The sequence below is a fragment of the Alligator sinensis genome, unplaced genomic scaffold (genome assembly GCF_000455745.1).
Source record: "Alligator sinensis unplaced genomic scaffold, ASM45574v1 scaffold850_1, whole genome shotgun sequence".
NCBI lineage: Eukaryota > Metazoa > Chordata > Crocodylia > Alligatoridae > Alligator > Alligator sinensis.
In genome coordinates this window covers 496047-505320 of record NW_005842742.1, presented here as the reverse complement: position 1 = coordinate 505320, position 9274 = coordinate 496047, and positions in this window count along the sequence as shown.

The window sequence follows — 9274 nt, the reverse complement described above, 5'->3', positions numbered from 1 at the left end:
TGATGGTGACGAGCATTGTTATCATGGTCATTAATGTTCCATAATCAGCCTGTCTGTTTAATGAGACCATCTATCATTGATTCATTTATATCTTTCTATTCAATTCCAACATATTACATGACATGCCAGCACATGTTACAGCATATTTATCACAACACATCACACCTATATCAGATATCCAATAGCAGATTCACTATCAGATGTCCTATATATCATATCATATATCATACATTACATCTATATCCTATATCAAATATCACATATCTGATCCGATTATCTGATATCAGATTATATATATCAGATCACATCTATACCCTATATCAGATATCCGATCCGATATCATATATATCATATCGTATCATTCATCACATCTATATCAGATATCATATATGACACACATCTATATCCTGTATCAAATATTCTATATATCATATCATATGACATATAATATCATATCATATCGCACATCACATCTATATCCTATATCAGATATCCTATATCCCACATCATATATCTCACCGTATATGAGATCTCATATATCTCGTATTGTGTATTGTATAGCTATATCATTTCATGTACTGCATTGTATCACATACCATACCATATTATATCATATTTAGTATAGCAGATATAGCATCTTGTCTTATAGTGAATTATCATATCCGTTAAATCATTAGTGTAATATATATATCTTGTACATAAGTATGGCATAGTATATATTAAATATAATATATATTCCACTGTATTCTATTCCAGCACATGACCTTGTCCTATGATATCCTCTTATATGAAAGCATAGCGTTGTGTTACCGTGTTACGCTGCTGTAGTGTACCAGAGTAGGTCACCTATCCGCACCATGCAGGTGTTAGGGCTATGCCACTTCCCATATTTCTGTAGTTCATATTTATGACAATAATTATCATTTGCTGTATTACAAATACACTCTGTGCCGTGGTTGTGGGCCAGATGTGTCCCATAATAAAAGCTGGTGGTGTTGGTGTTAAATGTATTATAAATATATATTATTTATGTATATAAATGTATATTAAATATACATTTATTATATTATACATTCATTATACATTAATATATTATATATCCATTGTATATTTATTATGTTGCAGTTCAGATCCAACTGGGTTACGTGTTATAACCACGGTGATTTGGTCAGATATGGGCCGTGATATCATATATAAAGTCGAGCCTGTCCCGAGGCCACCACAACTGTTGAGGCACCTGGATGCGGCACATCATTAGCGATGCTTCAGGCAGAGGGACCTGGTGGCACCCAGCTTCTCGGCAGGTAGGGCCTCCTGTTGGTTCACAGGGAGCTTGGCCATCCTGGCGTGGCCAGTGATTTTAGTTGTGCTTGGTATGCGCACCCCACTCCTGCCCCGGGTGACCTGCCCCCGGTGACCTGGGGGGGCAGTGCCAGGTTAGTCGCCAACAACCTGGCCATGGAATGGGCTGTGCTGGCGGAAAGGGACTGAAGAGCGGGTGGGAGAGGCCTGGCAGAGTGTGTGTATATTGGTAGTTATATAGCTCTAGTGATAGCCCTGGCTGGCCAGCTAGATAGCCCTGGCTGGCTGGCTAGATGGTTATAATAAAATGTAGGCAGAATCCATGTTCTCATCAGCGAGGACCTCTGACCCAATACCCCTAACAAGGCCGCGGCATGGTGTTGCTGTGTTGACGGCAATCATGTGCATAGCAATAGGTGCTTTTAAGTGGGATGTGAACGGATTGATCAGGCAGCCGTTCTCACGTGTGTCCTGGGGCAAACAAGGCCTGTGGTCCCTCAGGCCAGCTGCCACTGGTCTCGGCCTCTCGGGGTTTTCTCGGTCTTCCCAGGCTCTCAGGGTTTTCAGGGAACCGAAGTTTGCCTGTGAGCACATTTGCAAACCCGTGCACATGCATCTGTTCACCTGGGTCTAATCTGACCCCACGTGCCGCCCCCTGGTCGTAGCAGCCACGGCTCTTCTCCAACACCGCAATTCTTAGCAGGGGTGTGTGCAGTGGTGTGTGCAGAGCTGATAGAGCTCTGTTTTTGCGCGCACACGTGTGTGCACGTGTGCATAGTCCTCTTTCATCTACCTGCCTGCCTATCCACCTACTTGCCTGCTTAACTAGCTACCTACCTACCAGCTTGCTTGCCTATCTACCTACTTGCCTGCCTATCTACCTACCTGTCTACCTTCCTGCCTGCCTATCTGTCTACCTATCTAAATCCATATACCTATATATGTCTCCCCCTGTATCTCTCTCTAGATTGATAGATGAGACGTCACCGCATCTCTGCAGTTATCCGTGTACAGTCATATATAATCTCTCTCTCTCTCTCTCTCTCTATATATATATACATATACATACATACATGCAGCTACCTGCGTATAACCCTGCATATATCTGTGTGCGCGTGTGTACAGATAGAAATATAGACATCTCTGTTTCTATTTCTATCTATCTATCCATCCCTCTGTCAACCTAGGCGGACCAACACAGATGGGCAGAGAAATATTGTATATTCTCGCTCTTTTTATAGAGAGATGATACATATTCAACTCAGTCTGGCAGTAAGTAACTTTCCACATTAATACATGTTAATCTAGTCCTGTTGATTTGAATCTCCAGCATTGTCTAGCACAGGGGCGGGCAATTATTTCAGGCAGGGGGCAGCTAACTGAATTTCGGCAACCCATCAAGGGCCCACATGGCAGGCAGCCAGGGGGAGATTAATATTAATTTTCTAAATTTTTTAGGGGCCCTGCGGGCTGGATACAATGGCCTGACGGGCTGCATCTGGCCCACGGGCTGCATTTTGCCCACCCCTTGTCTAACATCTGTATGTGCGCGCACGTGTGTGTGTGTGTATAGCAATCTGTATCAATATATCTAATAATCTGTCCGCATACATGCATATATGTATATGAATCCGCATATATACACGTATATTTATACATGAATGTATACAGATCTAGATAGACATATGTATATTTATACGTGTATGTATATGGCTCTAGATATGCATATATATATTTTTACGTGTGTATATGGATCGAGGTACACACATGTTTATATCTGTGCCTAGGTACACATACGTGTAGATATGCGCGCGCGCGCACACACATCTAGATTAATATATGTATGCATGCATATATGTAGGTAGATTATTAGGTATATTGATGTGAGTAGCTTTGTACATGTATATGTGCACACACAGATATATGAGAGATGGCTACAAATTAGGATATATATGTTAATGTAATTGTGCTGTGTGTATTGTACATATATTTATATATCTATTAGGTATATATCTATATACATGTATGTGTATATGTGTACCTACACATAGCACACGCAGAGGTTGATCTATGTGTATTCTGCATAGTCTGCATGTGTGTGTATTTATATAAGTATGCATGCATTTGTTTGTGCATCTGTGTGTATTATACATGTAACATGCAGGGGTTTATACATATGCTGATACATTTGTGTGTGTGAGTATATATACTTGTGTGTGTGTAAAATGCATATATATATATATCAACCTCTGTGTTATGCACGTGTGTATAATATGCACATATTCATGTATACAGTGTGTATATTATATATCTATTATACCTATACAGACACACACACACACACACACACACACACACACTGGTATAGTTATGTGTGTGTGTATAGGTGTATGTATGTATGTATACATGTGTGTGTGCATGTGTGTGTATTCATTCTGCATTGTGCGCATGGTGTGTGTGTATATACATGCATACACGCACGTGTGTACACATGCATGTGCACGTGTGTACCTATAACACGCAGGTTGATATATGTATATTTTACATATCTATCAAAATATGATATTTGCAAAATATACAAGCCCTGTGTATCAAATATGATATTTGCAAAATATTACATTGCAAAATATACATATACACACATGGGAGTGTGTATTGTCTATATATATTATAATACACACAGGTATTCAATATATGCATGTTCTACGCATGTGCACACACAAACACATGCACGCACACAGACACGCTCAGATGCTCTCGCATACACATGCACACTCATACAAACACACATACACACCCACACACCAACTCCCACACACACGCAGATTGATATATGTATATTTTGCATACTCTGTGTGTGTGGGGGGGGTGTATTATATACATATATTATAATACACATAGAGGTCAATATATGTATGTTCTACGCATGCGCACACACAAATGCATGCACGTGCACAAACACACTCACACAGATGCGCTCATGATGTCATGTGCCCTCGGCTGCCAAGCTGTGCTGCGAGATCATCGCTGCTCTGCTAAAGAGCCGGGCGAGGCGCAGGTCCACCCCACCGCCTGCGCGCAACACCCGCGCCTGCCGGTCGCCATAAACCCGTAGATCCGAACTTGCGGTCGCTCCTCGTGCAAGCTCGACTCTGTGGGTCTGTGTCGGCCTCGGCCTTGACATCGGGACGCTCCAGCCCACCCCCCCACCCGGAGCTTGGCCACGCCCCCTGGCCTGAAGGCTCAGCTCACCGATCCACTGAGCCCACCCGATCGTCTGGCTCCACCCACCTGCCCGCAGACTCCGCCTACCTGTCTTTCCGGTCCCTGCTGGCTCCACCCAGCCTGGGCCTTACTGCCTAGCTCCGCCCACCACTCTGCTAGCCCCACCCCCTCCAGCTGGCTCCACCCCCTGCTGTTGGGTGGGGGCCGGGGTGAGGTAGTAGGTTGTATGGTTTAGAGTCACACCCCCGGAGATAACTGTACAGCCTCCTAGCTTTCCCCGCGCCCCCCCAGTGCCTCCCAGTACCAGCCTGCGATCCCCACAGGCATTGCAGCTCACACCGAGGTGAGTGATGGGACAAGGAAGGGGGGTGGATCGTGGAGTTGTGTTGCATTGCATAGCTTTTCAGGGGGGTGGAGGGGGTTGTGGATCTCCTGTGTTGGTTTCAAGATGTTGTGGGTGGTTTGCGGGGGTGATGAGGTTGTGGTGGTTGGTGGAGGTGTGTTGTGTTGCATTGTGTAGCTCTTAGGGGGGCCATATGTGGGTGTGAGGGTGTTGTGGGTTTTCTGTGTTGAGTTGTGGGTGGCTTGGAGGTGTGATGGGAGTTGTGTTGTATTGTGTTGTATAGCAGGTATGTTTGCATGTTCCAGGCCATGGAGGGGAGCTGTGTGGGGTTGTGTTGCAGTGTGTGTTGGGGGGCGGGATGTGATCTAGGGGGATTGTAATAGTGTATGTGTGTGTCTAGCAGGACTGGGCAGGATAGGAGTGTTTTTGACTGCTGCGTGGGTTGCGTTAAAGGTGGTGTTGCCCTGTGCTGTTGTATTGTGGGGGGGGGGGGGGGGGCTTGCAGTGTGTTGCCTTATGTTATGTTGTGGGTTGTGTTGCTTCATAGCATTGAGTGGCAGGTATCATCTTGGGGGTTGTGTGTTGCCTTTTGCAGTGTTGCTTGGTTGGCGGGTGTTTTGTGTTGCCCTGTCATGTGGTGTGTATGGGGTTGTGGGTTGCATGTGGTGTGTATGGGCACAGGTGGTTGTGTTTATCTCTGTGTCATTGTGCATTGTCCTTTGGTGGTGTCGGGTGGCGCGTGTGTGTTGAGGTTGTGTGCTGCCTTGTGTTGCTCTGCCCTCGTTGTGTATTGTGGGACTGTTCAGCCCTGTGTTGTTGTTCGTTGCGGTGTGATGGGTGTGGGGTTGTGTGTAGTCCTGCATCATCGTGCTGTTGTGTGTTGCTGTGCGGAGCAGGGTTGTCTGTTGTGTGTCGCACTGTGTTGTATGCTGGGTGGGGTTGTGTACAGCACGGTGCATCTCCATGTGGGGTTGTGTTGTGTGTTGCCTTGTGTCAGTTGTGTTGAGTGTAGCTCTGTGTCATCACGTGTTCTCATGTGGGGTTGTGCATACCCTTGTGTTGTGGGTGTGTCATTGTGTGTCACTACACGAGGTTGGTTGTGCCTCGCCCTGTGTCCTTGTGTGTTGTGTCATTGGGGTTGTGTGTAGCACCATGTCCCTGTGTGTTGTGTATCACCACAAGGTCCTCTGTGTCGCCGTGTGGGGTCGTGTGTCGTCCTGTCCTCCTGTGTTGTGTGCATTCCATTGTGTGTCACACTATATTGTATGTGTTTGGGTGGGGTTATATGTAGCCCTGTGTGTTGTATGTCACTGTTGTCATGTGTTGTCGTGTGTGTTGTGTGCCACTGTGTTGCCCTGTGCCCCTGTGTGTAGTTGTGTGGGGTTGTGTGTTGCTGTGTTCCTGTGTGTATCTCCCTGTGTGTTGCTGTGTGCGTTTCCCTGTGTTTTGTGTTTCCCTGTGTCCTGGTGTGTTGTTGTGTGTCACTGTGTTGCCTTCTGTCCCTACGTGTTGTATGTCACTGTCATGTATTGCCATGTGTTGTGTGGGGTTATGTGTTGCCCTGTGTCCCTGTGTGTTGTGTCATCCTGTGTATTGTCCTGTGTGTTGTTGTGTGGGGTTGCGTTGCCTCGTGTCCATACGTGCTGTTGTGTGGGGTTGCGTGTTGCCCTGTTTCCCTATGTGTTGCATCTCCCTGTGTGTTGCCCTGCATCCTTGTGTGTTGTTGTGCGGTGCCTTGTGTCCCTGCGCATTGTGCTTACCCATGTCTCATTGTGTGTTACATGAAGCCATGGGCCCCTGTGTTACCCCATGGTGCAGCCCACAGCTGGCACCGGTGGCGTTGTGCTGTGTTGTGTACCCCCCCCTTCCGGAGCAAGGGCAGGTCAGAGCTGGGGGTGTCGGAGCAAGGGAGCGTGGGAAGGAGGAGGGGGGTGTCGGGTCCCTAGGGGAAGGGGGGGGCTCAGGTGTCTGGGGAGAGGGGGGAGTGGCCCAGACGCCTGGGTTCTGCATGTGCATGTCAGTCTGTCTGTCTGTCTGTGTGTATGTGTGTGCGCGCATGTCTAGCTCATGGGCGCCTAGGGTGTGGGTGTGTATCTTTCTCCCAGATGCCTTGGTTCTGTGTGTATGTGGGCCTGGATGCCTGGGTTCAGTGCGTGTCCATCTGTCTCCCAGACGCCTGGGTTGTCTTTGTGTGTGGGCCTGGGTTCAGTGTGCGTGTCCCAGATGCCTGTGTTGTGCGTCTCTGTGGGCCTGGACACCTGAGTTCTCTGTGTGTGTGTGTGTGGGCCCAGATGCCTGAGTTCAGTGTGTGTGTGTGTGTGTGTGTGTGTGTGTGTGTGTGTGTCTCCTGGACGCCTGGCTTCTGAGTGGGTTGTGTGTGTGTCTGGTGTGTCCGTCCAGATTCTTGGGTTCAGTGTGCATGTATCTGTCTTTCCCCCAGACACCTGAATTGCGTGTGTGTGTATGTCGGATGCCTGGGTTCCTTTTGTGCGCGTGTCTTTGTGGCTGTCTGTCTTTCTCTTGGATGCCTGGGAGGGTGTCTTTCTCCCAGACACCTGGATTGTGTGTGTGTGTGTGTATCTGTATCTGTCTCCTGGACGCCTGGCTCCTGGGTGTGTGTATCCGGATTCCTGGGTTCAGTGTGTTTGTTTGTGTCTGTCTTTCTCCCACATGCCTGGGTTGTGTGTGGGGAGGGGGGGCAGATGCCTGGGTTTCTTGTGTATGTGTATCATGGACACCTAGGTCCTGTGTGTGTCTCTCCCTGGTGCTAGGCTCTGGGTGTGTGTGTAGGCCCAGACACCTGGGTTCTCTGCCTGCACATGTGTGTGGAGAGGGGTGTGTCTGGGCATCGTGTGTGAGAGAGACTCGCAGTGTCATGGTGAGTGCGTGTGCATGAGTGTCTGGGCCATCAGTGTGTGAGAGGGGGGCACTGTATCTGTCTCTCTTCAGGATGTGTGTGTGGGGGGGGACGCCTGAGTTGTGTGTGTGCCTGTGTCCCGGACACCTGGGTTGTGTGTGCGTGTCCCAGATGCTATGTGTGTGCATGCATGTGTGCATGGGGATTGCCATGGGGCGGGGACGCCGGTGGGTGCCATCTGGAGCTCTGCCCCCCACTCCAGGCTCCGCCCCCTATCATGGTGAGTGATGTCACTACCTGATCAATACCTCCCCTATCACCCAGATCCATCCCATCCCCAATCCATCAACCTGCCAACAGCCAATCAGCTCCTGGTGGCCATGGTCTCCGGCCCGTCCGATTGCATCCTGGTTCACCGAGCGAATCCCGAGCCCGGCCACTGAGGGAGTCTCACATCCGGGTCATTGATCGGGCCTAGGGATCAATAGCCAATAACTGATTTTTTCCCCCCACCCTGTCCCCACAACCAATCACTGCTCAGCAGCTTGTGGCCCCACGCACCACTGGTCCCTGCTTCCATTAGGCCCTGCCTCCATGGGTGCCCTTCCAGCTCTTCAGGGGCCCTGACCTCAAGCCCCACCCTCCATGGCCAAGCCCTGCCCCCCAGCCCTTGGGTCCTGCCCCCGGGCCCCTGCCCCGCCCCCCTAGGCCTCCCTCTCGGTCCCTGAGACCCTTATCCTGTGAGGGAGCCCAGAGCTCACAGGTGAGGCCTTGGGAACTGGGCGGGCGGCCCCCCCCACCGGGCGGGGCAGGGGGCCCAGGTGTCTGGGCTCCTAACTCCCCTGGACCCCACTGCTGTCCTGGAGAACCCAGGTGTCTGGGCTCCCAGCCGCCCCCCTCAGAGAACCCAGATGTCTGGACTTCCCCCGGCACTGGTTGTACTGGGAATCCCATGCATCCTCTAGAACTGGTTTTAGTGGTCCCTTTGCTAGCCTGGCACTGGTTCTGCTGGGAGTCTCAAAAGGCCCAGCATTAGTTATGCTGGTCCCCCTCTGAACTGGTGATACTGGTTGCTCCCTAACTAGGCACTAATTATACTGGACCCCCACTCCTCTGAACTGGTGATACTGGTTGCTCCCTAACTAGGCACTAATTATACTGGACCCCCTCTCCTCTGAACTCGTGATACTGGTTGCTCTCTAGTTGCACACTGGTTATACTGGGCCCCCTCTCCTCTGAATTGGAGGTACTGGTTGCTGCTTAGCTGGGCACTGGTTAGACTGGGACCCCCTCTCCTCTGAAACTGGTGATACTGTTTGCTCCCTAACTGGGCGCTGGTTATAATGCCCCCACTCCCACCTCCTGAATTGGTGATACTGGTAATCCCGCCCTGCCCTGTGATGTCAATGGGCGGGGCTAGAACTGGCCACGCCCCCCACCTGGCACTGTTCCACCCCAGAGCCAGCCGCCCCCGGGGCAGAGCGCGGCCCTGGGGGCACTGGGCCATGCTGCGGGCGCTGCTGGTGGTAGTGGGAGCACTGGGGGAG